Below are 17,227 nucleotides of genomic sequence, written 5' to 3'. Positions count from 1 at the left end.
TGTGTTTTTGGCTTTCTTCCTGCAAAATGTATTAATTTAGAGCTGAAAATGTTGTGTCTTGATGAATCTTTGTATTCATTTTTTAAGTTTGTTTTGCCTTACTTTTCTAATACTTGTGAATACTGTTTTGTGTTTTTGGCTTTCTTCGTGAAAAATGAATCATTTCAGAGCTGAAAATGTTGTGCCTTGATGAATCTTTTTATTCATTTTTAAGTTTGTTGTAACGCTTTTCATTTCTAATACGTGTATATACTTTTTTGTGTTTTTGGCCTTTTTCGTGCAAAATGAATCATTTCAGAGCAGAAAATGTTGTCTTGATGAATCTCAGTATTAATTTTTAAGTTTGTTGTAACGCCTTTCTTTTCTAATACTTGTGAATACTGTTTTTGTGTTTTTGACTTTCTTCGTGCAAAATGAATCATTTCAGAGCTGAAAATGGTGTGTCTTGATGAATCTTTTTATTCATTTTTAAGTTTGTTGTAACGCCTTTCTTTTCTAATACTTGTGAATACTGTTTTGTGTTTTTGGCTTTCTTCCTGCAAAATGTATTAATTTAGAGCTGAAAATGTTGTGTCTTGATGAATCTTTTTATTCATTTTTTAAGTTTGTTTTGCCTTTCTTTTCTAATACTTGTGAATACTGTTTTGTGTTTTTGGCTTTCTTCGTGCAAAATGAATCATTTCAGAGCTGAAAATGTTGTGCCTTGATGAATCTTTTTATTCATTTTTAAGTTTGTTGTAACGCATTTCATTTCTAATACTTGTGAATACTGTTTTGTGTTTTTGGCTTTCTTCGTGCAAAATGAATCATTTCAGAGTTGAAATTGTTGTGTCTTGATGAATCTTTTTATTCATTTTTAAGTTTGTTGTAACGCATTTCATTTCTAATACTTGTGAATACTGTTTTGTGTTTTTGGCTTTCTTCGTGCAAAATGAATCATTTCAGAGCAGAAAATGTTGTGTCTTGATGAATCTCCGTATTAATTTTTAAGTTTGTTGTAACGCCTTTCTTTTCTCATACTTGTGAATACTGTTTTCTGTTTTTGGCTTTCTCCGTGCAAAATGAATCATTTCAGAGCTGAAAATGGTGTGTCTTGATGAAACTTTGTATTCATTTTTAAGTTTGATGTAACGCCTTTATTTTCTAATAATTGTGAATACTGTTTTGTGTTTTTGTATTTCTTCATGTCAGTATTTGATTCACCTGTGTTTTTTACGTTACTTCTTCCTTGAAAGTGCTTTCCTGAGCTTGAACAATTCTGCAGTGATCTGTGGGTTTTTCCTATTGCTTTCTATATACTTCTGCTTTTTACATGCATAGTTACACATTTGAGAGCTGAAAATATTATGTTCTTCATGAATATTTATGCATTACTATGTTCGTTCTGCCTTTGATTCTATTCTACTACTTCTATTCTATTCTAATAGAACATTGGAATGGAATATTAGAATATCATACTTAATTAATGTTATTAATAACTAATATCATAATGATTAGTAATTAATCATAAGTAACATCATTATTAATATGAGAATATGAGAATATCATGCTTAATTGAGGCTATTTATAATCAATAATTAATATCACCATTATTAGTTATTAATTATGATGATCAATTATTATGATCATGATCAATATGAGAATATGAGAATATCACGACTAATTAATGTCATAACGATTGATTATTATTATCATAACTATCAGTTATTAATTATGATAATTATTTATCATCATCGTTATCAATATGAGAATATGAGAATATCATGACTGATATCATTAATGATGGATTGTTAATATCATAATTATTAGTTATTAATGATGATAATTTATAATTAAGACCATCAGTACAAGAATACGAGAATATCACGGTAGATTAATATTATTGATAATTAATTATCAATGACATGATTATTAGTTATTAATTATGATCATTAATGATTGATATCATTATCAATACGAGAGAATGAGAATATCACGATTAATTAATATCATTAAAATCAATAGCATAATTATTAGTTATGAATTCTGATAATGAATGATTAATATCATGATCGATATGAGAATATCATAATCAAACAATATTATTAATGATGAATGATTAATATCACAATCATTATTTATTAATTATCAAAATTAACATCATGATCAATATGAGATTATGAGAATGCCATGACTGATTCATATTATTAATGATAATTAATGATTACTATCATAATTATTACTCATTAATAATAACAGTAACGATGCACATCATTATGAATATAAGAATATTGGAATATTAGCATATTATTAATTCATATCATTGTTGATAATGATTAATAATTAATATTATAATCGTTATTTACAATAATTAATGATGGCTATTATTATCAATATGGGAATCTGAGAGTAATTAGAATATTCTATACTAATCCTCAAAGAAGAAGTTTCTTCTTCCTTGAAAATTCCCTGCTGAAGTTAGAAAGTTAGAAAAACTTGCGAATACTGTTTTGTGTTTTTGGATTTCTTCTTGCAAAGTGAATCATTTCAGAGCTGAAAATGGTGTGTGTTGATGAATCTTATTATTCATTTTTAAGTTTGTTATAACGCCTTTCTTTTCTAATACTTGTGAATACTGTTTTGTGTTTTTGGCTTTCCTCTTGCAAAATGAATCATTTCAGAGCAGAAAATGTTGTGTCTTGATGAATCTTTGTATTCATTTTTAAGTTTGTTGAAACGCATTTCATTTCTAATACTTGTGAATACTGTTTTGTGTTTTTGGCTTTCTTCGTGGAAAATGAATCATTTCAGAGCTGAAAATGGTGTGTCTTGATGAATCTTTTTATTCATTTTTAAGTTTGTTGTAACGCCTATCTTTTCTAATACTTGTGAATACTGTTTTCTGGTTTTGGCTTTCTTCGTACAAAGTGAATCATTTCAGAGCTGAAAATGTTGTGTGTTGATGAATCTTTTTCTTCATTTTTAAGTTTGTTGTAACGCCTTTCTTTTCTAATACTTGTGAATACTGTTTTGTGTTTTTGGCTTTCTTTCTGCAAAATAAATCATTTCGGAACTGAAAATGTGTCTTGATGAATCTTTTATTCATTTTTAAGTTTGTTGTAACGCCTTTCTTTTCTAATACTTGTGAATACTGTTTTGTGTTTTTGGGTTTCTTTCTGCAAAATAAATCATTTCAGAACTGAAAATGTGTCTTGATGAATCTTTTATTCATTTTTAAGTTTGTAGTAACGCCTTTCTTTTCTAATACTTGTGAATACTGTTTTGTGTTTTTGGCTTTCTTTCTGCAAAATGAATCATTTCGGAAGTGAAAATGTTGTGTCTTGATGAATCTTTGTATTCATTTTTAAGTTTGTTGTAACGCCTTTCTTTTCTAATACTTGTGAATACTGTTTTGTGTTTTTGGCTTTCTTTCTGCAAAATGAATCATTTCAGAGCTGAAAATGGTGTGTGTCAATGAATCTTTTTATTCATTTTTAAGTTTGTTGTAACGCCTTTCTTTTCTAATACTTGTGAATACTGTTTTCTGTTTTTGGCTTTCTTTGTGCAAAGTGAATCATTTCAGAGCTGAAAATGTTGTGTCTTGATGAACCTTTTTATTCATTTTTTAAGAATATGAGAATATCATGCTTAATTGAGGCTATTTATAATCAATAATTAATATCACCATTATTAGTTATTAATTATGATGATCAATTATTATGATCATGATCAATATGAGAATATCAGAATATCACGACGAATTAATATCATAACTATTAATTATTATCAATTATCAGTTATTAATGATAATTAATTATCATCATCGTTATCAATATGAGAATATGAGAATATCATGACTAATTGATATCATTAGTGATGAATTATTAATATCATAATTATTAGTTATTAATGACGATGATTTATAATTAAGATTATCAATACGAGGATACGAGAATATCACGATTGATTAATATTGATAATTATCAATGACATGATTATTAGTTATTAATTATGATCATTAATGATTGATATCATTATCAATACGAGAGAATGAGAATATCACGATTAATTAATATCATTAAAGTCAATAGCATAATTATTAGTTATGAATTCTGATAATGAATGATTAATATCATGATCGATATGAGAATATCATAATCAATCAATATTATTAATAATGAATGATTAATATCACAATCATTACTTATTAATTATCAAAATCAACATCATGATCAATATGAGATTATGAGAATGCCATGATTGATTCATATTATTAATGATAATTAATGATTACTATCATAATTATTACTCATTAATTATAATAGTAACGATGCATAGCATTATGAATATGAGAATATTGGAATATTAGCATATTATTAATTCATATCATTGTTGATATGAATCCTGTTCATGTTGTGTCTTGATGAATCTTTTTATTCATTTTTTAAGTTTGTTTTGCCTTTCTTTTCTAATACTTGTGAATACTGTTTTGTGTTTTTGGCTTTCTTCCTGCAAAATGTATTAATTTAGAGCTGAAAATGTTGTGTCTTGATGAATCTTTTTATTCATTTTTAAGTTTGTTGTGCCTTTCTTTTCTCATACTTGGGAATACTGTTTTGTGTTTTTGTCTTTCTTCTTGGAAAATGAATCATTTCAGAGCTGAAAATGGTGTGTGTTGATGAATCTTTTTATTCATTTTTAAGTTTGTTGTAACGCCTTTCTTTTCTCATACTTGTGAATACTGTTTTGTGTTTTAGTCTTTCTTCGTGGAAAATGAATCATTTCAGAGCTGAAAATGGTGTGTCTTGATGAATCTTTTTATTCATTTTTAAGTTTCTTGTAACGCCTTTCTTTTCTAATACTTTTGAATACTGTTTTCTGTTTTTGGCTTTCTTCGTGCAAAGTGAATCATTTCAGAGCTGAAAATGGTGTGTGTTGATGAATCTTTTTATTCATTTTTAAGTTTGTTGTAACGCCTTTCTTTTCTAATTCTTGTGAATACTGTTTTGTGTTTTTGGCATTCTTCATGCAAAATGAATCATTTCAGAGCTGAAAATGTGTGTTGATGAATCTTTTTATTCATTTTTAAGTATGTTGTAACGCCTTTCTTTTCTAATACTTGTGAATACTGTTTTGTGTTTTTGGCTTTCTTTCTGCAAAATAAATCATTTCGGAATTGAAAATGTGTCTTGATGAATCTTTTTATTCATTTTTATGTTTGTTTTGCCTTTCTTTTCTAATACTTGTGAATACTGTTTTGTGTTTTTGGCTTTCTTCGTGCAGAATGAATCATTTTAGAGCAGAAAATGTTGTGTCTTGATGAATCTTTTTATTCATTTTTAAGTTTGTTGTGCCTTTCTTTTCTCATACTTGTGAATACTTTTTTGTGTTTTTGGCTTTCTTCGTGCAAAATGAATCATTTCAGAGCTGAAAATGTTGTGCCTTGATGAATCTTTTTATTCATTTTTTAAGTTTGTTTTGCCTTTCTTTTCTAATACTTGTGAATACTGTTTTGTGTTTTTGGCTTTCTATGTGCAAAGTGAATCATTTCAGAGCTGAAAATGGTGTGTGTTGATGAATCTTTTTATTCATTTTTAAGTTTGTTGTAACGCCTTTCTTTTCTAATACTTGTGAATACTGTTTTGTGTTTTTGGCTTTCTTTCTGCAAAATGAATCATTTCGGACGTGAAAATGTTGTGTCTTGATGAATCTTTTTATTCATTTTTAAGTTTGTTGTAACGCCTTTCTTTTCTAATACTTGTGAATACTGTTTTGTGTTTTTGTCTTTCTTCTTGCAAAATGAATCATTTCAGAGCTGAAAATGGTGTGTCTTGATGAATCTTTTTATTCATTTTTAAGTTTGATGTAACGCCTTTCTTTTCTAATACTTGTGAATACTGTTTTGTGTTTTTGGCTTTCTTCGTGCAAAATGAATCATTTCAGAGCTGAAAATGGTGTGTTTTGATGAATCTTTTTATTCATTTTTAAGTTTGTTGTAACGCCTTTCTTTTCTAATACTTGTGAATACTGTTTTGTGTTTTTGGCTTTCTTCGTGCAAAATGAATCATTTCAGAGCTGAAAATGTTGTGTGTTGATGAATCTTTTTATTCATTTTTAAGTTTGTTGTAACGCCTTTCTTTTCTAATACTTGTGAATACTGTTTTGTGTTTTTGTCTTTCTTCATGCAAAATGAATCATTTCAGAGCTGAAAATGGTGTGTCTTGATGAATCTTTGTATTCATTTTTAAGTTTGTTGTAACGCATTTCATTTCTAATACTTGTGAATACTGTTTTGTGTTTTTGGCTTTCTTCGTGCAAAATGAATCATTTCAGAGCTGAAAATGTTGTGTCTTGATGAATCTTTTTATTCATTTTTAAGTTTGTTGTAATGCCTTTCTTTTCTAATACTTGTGAATACTGTTTTGTGTTTTTGGCTTTCTTCGTGCAGAATGAATCATTTCAGAGCAGAAAATGTTTTGTCTTGATGAATCTTTTTATTCATTTTTAAGTTTGTTGTGCCTTTCTTTTCTCATACTTGTGAATACTGTTTTGTGTTTTTGTCTTTCTTCGTGGAAAATGAATCATTTCAGAGCTGAAAATGGTGTGTCTTGATGAATCTTTTTATTCATTTTTAAGTTTGTTGTAACGCCTTTCTTTTCTAATACTTGTGAATACTGTTTTCTGTTTTTGGCTTTCTTCGTGCAAAGTGAATCATTTCAGAGCTGAAAATGGTGTGTGTTGATGAATCTTTTTATTCATTTTTAAGTTTGTTGTAACGCCTTTCTTTTCTAATACTTGTGAATACTGTTTTGTGTTTTTGGCATTCTTCATGCAAAATGAATCATTTCAGAGCTGAAAATGTTGTGCCTTGATGAATCTTTTTATTCATTTTTATGTTTGTTTTGACTTTCTTTTCTAATACTTCTGAATACTGTTTTGTGTTTTTGGCTTTCTTCCTGCAAAATGAATCATTTCAGAGCTGAAAATGGTGTGCCTTGATGAATCTTTTTATTCATTTTTTAAGTTTGTTTTGCCTTTCTTTTCTAATACTTGTGAATACTGTTTTGTATTTTTGGCTTTCTTCGTGCAAAGTGAATCATTTCAGAGCTGAAAATGTTGTGTGTTGATGAATCTTTTTATTCATTTTTAAGTTTGTTGTAATGCCTTTCTTTTCTAATACTTGTGAATACTGTTTTGTGTTTTTGGCTTTCTTTCTGCAAAATGAATCATTTCAGAAGTGAAAATGTTGTGTCTTGATGAATCTTTTTATTCATTTTTAAGTTTGTTGTAATGCCTTTCTTTTCTAATACTTGTGAATACTGTTTTGTGTTTTTGGCTTTCTTTGTGCAAAATGAATCATTTCAGAGCTGAAAATGTTGTGCCTTGATGAATCTTTTTATTCATTTTTAAGTTTGTTGTAACGCCTTTCTTTTCCAATACTTGTGAATACTGTTTTGTGTTTTTGTCTTTCTTCGTGCAAAATGAATCATTTCAGAGCTGAAAATGGTGTGTGTTGATGAATCTTTTTATTCATTTTTAAGTTTGTTGTAACGCCTTTCTTTTCTAATACTTGTGAATACTGTTTTGTGTTTTTGGCTTTCTTCGTGCAAAATGAATCATTTCAGAGCTGAAAATGTGTGTTGATGAATCTTTTTATTCATTTTTAAGTTTGTTTTAACGCCTTTCTTTTCTAATACTTGTGAATACTGTTTTGTGTTTTTGGCTTTCTTTCTGCAAAATGAATCATTTCAGAAGTGAAAATGTTGTGTCTTGATGAATCTTTTTATTCATTTTTAAGTTTGTTGTAACGCCTTTCTTTTCTAATACTTGTGAATACTGTTTTGTGTTTTTGGCTTTCTTCGTGCAAAATGAATCATTTCAGAGCTGAAAATGGTGTGTGTTGATGAATCTTTTTATTCATTTTTAAGTTTGTTGTAACGCCTTTCTTTTCTAATACTTGTGAATACTGTTTTGTGTTTTTGGCTTTCTTCGTGCAAAATGAATCATTTCGGAGCTGAAAATGTTGTGTCTTGATGAATCTTTTTATTCATTTTTAGGAATATGAGAATATCATGCTTAATTGAGGCTATTTATAATCAATAATTAATATCACCATTATTAGTTATTAATTATGATGATCAATTATTATGATCATTATCAATATGAGAATATGAGAATATCACGACGATTTAATATCATAATTATTAATTATTATTATCAATTATCAGTTATTAATGATAATTAATTATCATCATTATCAATATGAGAATATGGGAATATCATGACTAATTGATATCATTAGTGATGAATTATTAATATCATAATTATTAGTTATTAATGACGATGATTTATAATTAAGATAATCAATACGAGGATACGAGAATATCACGATTGATTAATATTATTGATAATTATCAATGACATGATTATTAGTTATTAATTATGATCATTAATGATTGATATCATTATCAATACGAGAGAATGAGAATATCACGATTAATTAATATCATTAAAGTCAATAGCATAATTATTAGTTATGAATTCTGATAATGAATGATTAATATCATGATCGATATGAGAATATCATAATCAATCAATATTATTAATAATGAATGATTAATATCACAATCATTACTTATTAATTATCAAAATCAACATCATGATCAATATGAGATTATGAGAATGCCATGATTGATTCATATTATTAATGATAATTAATGATTACTATCATAATTATTACTCATTAATTATAATAGTAACGATGCATAGCATTATGAATATGAGAATATTGGAATATTAGCATATTATTAATTCATATCATTGTTGATATGAATCCTGTTCATGTTGTGTCTTGATGAATCTTTTTATTCATTTTTTAAGTTTGTTTTGCCTTTCTTTTCTAATACTTGTGAATACTGTTTTGTGTTTTTGGCTTTCTTCCTGCAAAATGTATTAATTTAGAGCTGAAAATGTTGTGTCCTGATGAATTTTTGTATTCATTTTTTAAGTTTGTTGTGCCTTTCTTTTCTCATACTTGGGAATACTGTTTTGTGTCTTTGTCTTTCTTCATGCAAAATGAATCATTTCAGAGCTGAAAATGGTGTGTCTTGATGAATCTTTTTATTCATTTTTAAGTTTCTTGTAACGCCTTTCTTTTCTAATACTTGTGAATACTGTTTTCTGTTTTTGGTTTTCTTCGTGCAAAGTGAATCATTTCAGAGCTGAAAATGTTCTGTGTTGATGAATCTTTTTATTCATTTTTAAGTTTGTTGTAACGCCTTTCTTTTCTAATACTTGTGAATACTGTTTTGTGTTTTTGGCTTTCTTTCTGCAAAATAAATCTTTTCGGAATTGAAAATGTGTCTTGATGAATCTTTTTATTAATTTTTAAGTTTTTCGTAACGCCATTTTTTTCTAATACTTGTGAATACTGTTTTGTGTTTTTGTCTTTCTTCGTGCAAAATGAATCATTTCAGAGCTCAAAATGTTGTGCCTTGATCAATCTTTTTATTCATTTTTTAAGTTTGTTTTGCCTTTCTTTTCTAATACTTGTGAATACTGTTTTGTGTTTTTGGCTTTCTTTCTGCAAAATGAATCATTTCAGAGCTGAAAATGGTGTGTGTTGATGAATCTTTTTATTCATTTTTAAGTTTCTTGTGCCTTTCTTTTCTAATACTTGTGAATACTGTTTTGTGTTTTTGGCTTTCTTTCTGCAAAATGAATCATTTCGGGAGTGAAAATGTTGTGTCTTGATGAATCTTTTTATTCATTTTTAAGTTTGTTGTAACGAATATCATTTCTAATACTTGTGAATACTGTTTTGTGTTTTTGGCTTTCTCTGTGCAAAATGAATCATTTCAGAGCAGAAAATGTTGTGTCTTGATGAATCTTTTTATTCATTTTTAAGTTTGTTGTAACGCCTTTCTTTTCTAATACTTGTGAATACTGTTTTGTGTTTTTGGCTTTCTTCGTGAAAAATGAATCATTTCAGAGCTGAAAATGTTGTGCCTTGATGAATCTTGTTATTCATTTTTTAAGTTTGTTCTGCCTTACTTTTCTCATACTTGGGAATACTGTTTTGTGTTTTTGACTTTCTTCTTGGAAAATGAATCATTTCAGAGCTGAAAATGGTGTGTGTTGATGAATCTTTTTATTCATTTTTAAGTTTGTTGTAACGCCTTTCTTTTCTAATACTTGTGAATACTGTTTTGTGTTTTTGTCTTTCTTCTTGGAAAATGAATCATTTCAGAGCTGAAAATGGTGTGTGTTGATGAATCTTTTTATTCATTTTTAAGTTTGTTGTAACGCCTTTCTTTTCTAATACTTGTGAATACTGTTTTCTGTTTTTGGCTTTCTTCGTGCAAAGTGAATCATTTCAGAGCTGAAAATGGTGTGTGTTGATGAATCTTTTTATTCATTTTTAAGTTTGTTTTAACGCCTTTCTTTTCTAATACTTGTGAATACTGTTTTGTGTTTTTGGCTTTCTTTCTGCAAAATGAATCATTTCAGAGCTGAAAATGTTGTGTCTTGATGAATCTTTGTATTCATTTTTAAGTTTGTTGTGCCTTTCTTTTCTCATACTTGTGAATACTGTTTTGTGTTTTTTATCTTTCTTCATGCAAAATGAATCATTTCAGAGCTGAAAATGGTGTGTGTTGATGAATCTTTGTATTCATTTTTAAGTTTGTTGTAACGCCTTTCTTTTCTAATACTTGTGAATACTGTTTTGTGTTTTTGGCTTTCTTTCTGCAAAATGAATCATTTCGGAGCTGAAAATGTTGTGTCTTGATGAATCTTTTTATTCATTTTTAGGAATATGAGAATATCATGCTTAATTGAGGCTATTTATAATCAATAATTAATATCACCATTATTAGTTATTAATTATGATGATCAATTATTATGATCATTATCAATATGAGAATATGAGAATATCACGACGATTTAATATCATAATTATTAATTATTATTATCAATTATCAGTTATTAATGATAATTAATTATCATCATTATCAATATGAGAATATGGGAATATCATGACTAATTGATATCATTAGTGATGAATTATTAATATCATAATTATTAGTTATTAATGACGATGATTTATAATTAAGATAATCAATACGAGGATACGAGAATATCACGATTGATTAATATTGATAATTATCAATGACATGATTATTAGTTATTAATTATGATCATTAATGATTGATATCATTATCAATACGAGAGAATGAGAATATCACGATTAATTAATATCATTAAAGTCAATAGCATAATTATTAGTTATGAATTCTGATAATGAATGATTAATATCATGATCGATATGAGAATATCATAATCAATCAATATTATTAATAATGAATGATTAATATCACAATCATTACTTATTAATTATCAAAATCAACATCATGATCAATATGAGATTATGAGAATGCCATGATTGATTCATATTATTAATGATAATTAATGATTACTATCATAATTATTACTCATTAATTATAATAGTAACGATGCATAGCATTATGAATATGAGAATATTGGAATATTAGCATATTATTAATTCATATCATTGTTGATATGAATCCTGTTCATGTTGTGTCTTGATGAATCTTTTTATTCATTTTTTAAGTTTGTTTTGCCTTTCTTTTCTAATACTTGTGAATACTGTTTTGTGTTTTTGGCTTTCTTCCTGCAAAATGTATTAATTTAGAGCTGAAAATGTTGTGTCTTGATGAATCTTTGTATTCATTTTTTAAGTTTGTTGTGCCTTTCTTTTCTCATACTTGTGAATACTGTTTTGTGTTTTTGTCTTTCTTCGTGCAAAATGAATCATTTCAGAGCAGAAAATGTTGTGTCTTGATGAATCTTTTTATTCATTTTTAAGTTTGTTGTAACGCCTTTCTTTTCTAATACTTGTGAATACTGTTTTGTGTTTTTGGCTTTCTTCGTGCAAAGTGAATCATTTCAGAGCTGAAAATGTTGTGTGTTGATGAATCTTTTTATTCATTTTTAAGTTTGTTGTAACGCCTTTCTTTTCTAATACTTGTGAATACTGTTTTGTGTTTTTGGCTTTCTTTCTGCAAAATGAATCATTTCGGAAGTGAAAATGTTGTGTCTTGATGAATCTTTTTATTCATTTTTAAGTTTGTTGTAACGCCTTTCTTTTCTAATACTTGTGAATACTGTTTTGTGTTTTTGGCTTTCTTCGTGCAAAATGAATCATTTCAGAGCTGAAAATGTTGTGTCTTGATGAATCTTTTTATTCATTTTTAAGTTTGTTTTGCCTTTCTTTTCTAATACTTGTGAATACTGTTTTGTGTTTTTGGCTTTCTTCGTGCAAAGTGAATCATTTCAGAGCTGAAAATGTTGTGTGTTGATGAATCTTTTTATTCATTTTTAAGTTTGTTGTAACGCCTTTCTTTTCTAATACTTGTGAATACTGTTTTGTGTTTTTGGCTTTCTTTCTGCAAAATGAATCATTTCAGAGCTGAAAATGTTGTGTCTTGATGAATCTTTTTATTCATTTTTAAGTTTGTTGTAACACATTTCTTTTCTAATACTTGTGAATACTGTTTTGTGTTTTTGGCTGTCTTCTTGCAGAATGAATCATTTCAGAGCAGAAAATGTTGTGTCTTGATGAATCTTTTTATTCATTTTTTAAGTTTGTTTTGTCTTTCTTTTCTAATACTTGTGAATACTGTTTTGTGTTTTTGGCTTTCTTCGTGCAAAATGAATCATTTCAGAGCTGAAAATGTTGTGTCTTGATGAATCTTTTTATTCATTTTTTAAGTTTGTTTTGCCTTTCTTTTCTAATACTTGTGAATACTGTTTTGAGCTTTTGGCTTTCTTCGTGCAAAGTGAATCATTTCAGAGCTGAAAATGTTGTGTGTTGATGAATCTTTTTATTCATTTTTAAGTTTGTTGTAACGCCTTTTTTTTTCTAATACTTGTGAATACTGTTTTGTGTTTTTGTCTTTCTTCATGCAAAATGAATCATTTCAGAGCTGAAAATGGTGTGTCTTGATGAATCTTTTTATTCATTTTTAAGTTTGTTGTAACGCATTTCATTTCTAATACTTGTGAATACTGTTTTGTGTTTTTGTCTTTCTTCGTGCAAAATGAATCATTTCAGAGCTGAAAATGTTGTGTCTTGATGAATCTTTTTATTCATTTTTTAAGTTTGTTGTAACGCCTTTCTTTTCTAATACTTGTGAATACTGTTTTCTGTTTTTGGCTTTCTTCGTGCAAAATGAATCATTTCAGAGCTGAAAATGGTGTGTCTTGATGAATCTTTTTATTCATTTTTAAGTTTGTTGTAACGCCTTTCTTTTCTAATACTTGTGAATACTGTTTTGTGTTTTTTGGCTTTCTTCATGCAAAATGAATCATTTCAGAGCTGAAAATGTTGTGTGTTGATGAATCTTTTTATTCATTTTTAAGTTTGTTGTAACGCCTTTCTTTTCTAATACTTGTGAATACTGTTTTGTGTTTTTGGCTTTCTTTCTGCAAAATGAATCATTTCAGAGATGAAAATGTTGTGTGTTGATGAATCTTTTTATTCATTTTTAAGTTTGTTGTAACGCCTTTCTTTTCTAATACTTGTGAATACTGTTTTGTGTTTTTGGCTTTCTTCGTGCAAAATGAATCATTTCAGAGCTGAAAATGTTGTGCCTTGATGAATCTTTTTATTCATTTTTAAGTTTGTTGTAACGCCTTTCTTTTCTAATACTTGTGAATACTGTTTTGTGTTTTTGGCTTTCTTTCTGCAAAATGAATCAATTCGGGAGTGAAAATGTTGTGTCTTGATGAATCTTTTTATTCATTTTTAAGTTTGTTGTAACGCATTTCTTTTCTAATACTTGTGAATACTGTTTTGTGTTTTTGGCTTTCTTCGTGCAAAATGAATCATTTCAGAGCAGAAAATGTTGTGTCTTGATGAATCTTTTTATTCATTTTTAAGTTTGTTGTGCCTTTCTTTTCTCATACTTGTGAATACTGTTTTGTGTTTTTGTCTTTCTTCTTGGAAAATGAATCATTTCAGAGCTGAAAATGGTGTGTCTTGATGAATCTTTTTATTCATTTTTAAGTTTGTTGTAATGCCTTTCTTTTCTAATACTTGTGAATACTGTTTTCTGTTTTTGGCTTTCTTCGTGCAAAGTGAATCATTTCAGAGCTGAAAATGTTGTGTGTTGATGAATCTTTTTATTCATTTTTAAGTTTGTTGTAACGCCTTTCTTTTCTAATACTTGTGAATACTGTTTTGTGTTTTTGGCTTTCTTTCTGCAAAATGAATCATTTCAGAGCTGAAAATGTGTGTTGATGAATCTTTTTATTCATTTTTAAGTTTGTTGTAACGCCTTTCTTTTCTAATACTTGTGAATACTGTTTTGTGTTTTTGGCTTTCTTCGTGCAAAGTGAATCATTTCAGAGCTGAAAATGTTGTGTGTTGATGAATCTTTTTATTCATTTTTTAAGTTTGTTTTGCCTTTCTTTTCTAATACTTGTGAATACTGTTTTGTGTTTTTATCTTTCTTCATGCAAAATGAATCATTTCAGAGCTGAAAATGGTGTGTGTTGATGAATCTTTTTATTCATTTTTAAGTTTGTTGTAACGCCTTTCTTTTCTAATACTTGTGAATACTGTTTTGTGTTTTTGGCTTTCTTTCTGCAAAATGAATCATTTCGGAGCTGAAAATGTTGTGTCTTGATGAATCTTTTTATTCATTTTTTAGGAATATGAGAATATCATGCTTAATTGAGGCTATTTATAATCAATAATTAATATCACCATTATTAGTTATTAATTATGATGATCAATTATTATGATCATTATCAATATGAGAATATGAGAATATCACGACGATTTAATATCATAATTATTAATTATTATTATCAATTATCAGTTATTAATGATAATTAATTATCATCATTATCAATATGAGAATATGGGAATATCATGACTAATTGATATCATTAGTGATGAATTATTAATATCATAATTATTAGTTATTAATGACGATGATTTATAATTAAGATAATCAATACGAGGATACGAGAATATCACGATTGATTAATATTGATAATTATCAATGACATGATTATTAGTTATTAATTATGATCATTAATGATTGATATCATTATCAATACGAGAGAATGAGAATATCACGATTAATTAATATCATTAAAGTCAATAGCATAATTATTAGTTATGAATTCTGATAATGAATGATTAATATCATGATCGATATGAGAATATCATAATCAATCAATATTATTAATAATGAATGATTAATATCACAATCATTACTTATTAATTATCAAAATCAACATCATGATCAATATGAGATTATGAGAATGCCATGATTGATTCATATTATTAATGATAATTAATGATTACTATCATAATTATTACTCATTAATTATAATAGTAACGATGCATAGCATTATGAATATGAGAATATTGGAATATTAGCATATTATTAATTCATATCATTGTTGATATGAATCCTGTTCATGTTGTGTCTTGATGAATCTTTTTATTCATTTTTTAAGTTTGTTTTGCCTTTCTTTTCTAATACTTGTGAATACTGTTTTGTGTTTTTGGCTTTCTTCCTGCAAAATGTATTAATTTAGAGCTGAAAATGTTGTATCCTGATGAATTTTTATCTTCATTTTTTAAGTTTGTTGTGCCTTTCTTTTCTCATACTTGTGAATACTGTTTTGTGTTTTTGGCTTTCTTCGTGCAAAATGAATCATTTCAGAGCAGAAAATGTTGTGTCTTGATGAATCTTTTTATTCATTTTTAAGTTTGTTGTAACGCCTTTCTTTTCTAATACTTGTGAATACTGTTTTGTGTTTTTGTCTTTCTTCTTGGAAAATGAATCATTTCAGAGCTGAAAATGGTGTGTGTTGATGAATCTTTTTATTCATTTTTAAGTTTGTTGTAACGCCTTTCTTTTCTAATACTTGTGAATACTGTTTTGTGTTTTTGGCTTTCTTCGTGCAAAGTGAATCATTTCAGAGCTGAAAATGTTGTGTGTTGATGAATCTTTTTATTCATTTTTAAGTTTGTTGTAACGCCTTTCTTTTCTAATACTTGTGAATACTGTTTTGTGTTTTTGGCTTTCTTTCTGCAAAATGAATCATTTCGGAAGTGAAAATGTGTCTTGATGAATCTTTTTATTCATTTTTAAGTTTGTTGTAACGCCTTTCTTTTCTAATACTTGTGAATACTGTTTTGTGTTTTTGGCTTTCTTCGTGCAAAATGAATCATTTCAGAGCTGAAAATGTTGTGTCTTGATGAATCTTTTTATTCATTTTTAAGTTTTTGTAATGCCTTTCTTTTCTTATACTTGTGAATACTGTTTTGTGTTTTTGGCTTTCTTCGTGCAGAATGAATCATTTCAGAGCAGAAAGAGTTTTGTCTTGATGAATCTTTTTATTCATTTTTAAGTTTGTTGTAACGCCTTTTTTTTCTAATACTTGTGAATACTGTTTTGTGTTTTTGGCTTTCTTTCTGCAAAATAAATCTTTTCGGAATTGAGAATGTGTCTTGATGAATCTTTTTATTAATTTTTAAGTTTGTTGTAACGCCTTTTTTTTCTAAAACTTGTGAATACTGTTTTGTGTTTTTGGCTTTCTTCGTGCAAAATGAATCATTTCAGAGCTGAAAATGTTGTGCCTTGATGAATCTTTTTATTCATTTTTATGTTTGTTTTGCCTTTCTTTTCTAATACTTGTGAATACTGTTTTGTGTTTTTGGATTTCTTCGTGCAAAGTGAATCATTTCAGAGCTGAAAATGGTGTGTGTTGATGAATCTTTTTATTCATTTTTAAGTTTGTTGTAACGCCTTTCTTTTCTAATACTTGTGAATACTGTTTTGTGTTTTTGGATTTCTTCGTGCAAAGTGAATCATTTAAGAGCTGAAAATGGTGTGTGTTGATGAATCTTTTTATTCATTTTTAAGTTTGTTGTAACGCCTTTCTTTTCTAATACTTGTGAATACTGTTTTGTGTTTTTGGCTTTCTTTCTGCAAAATGAATCATTTCGGAAGTGAAAATGCTGTGTCTTGATGAATCATTTTATTCATTTTTAAGTTTGTTGTAACGCCTTTTTTTTCTAATACTTGTGAATACTGTTTTGTGTTTTTGTCTTTCTTCATGCAAAATGAAACATTTCAGAGCTGAAAATGGTGTGTCTTGATGAATCTTTTTATTCATTTTTAAGTTTTTTGTAACGCATTTC

The sequence above is a fragment of the Suncus etruscus genome, chromosome 19, assembly GCF_024139225.1.
Source record: "Suncus etruscus isolate mSunEtr1 chromosome 19, mSunEtr1.pri.cur, whole genome shotgun sequence".
Classification (NCBI taxonomy): Eukaryota; Metazoa; Chordata; class Mammalia; order Eulipotyphla; family Soricidae; genus Suncus; species Suncus etruscus.
This window is presented reverse-complemented; position numbering follows the sequence as displayed.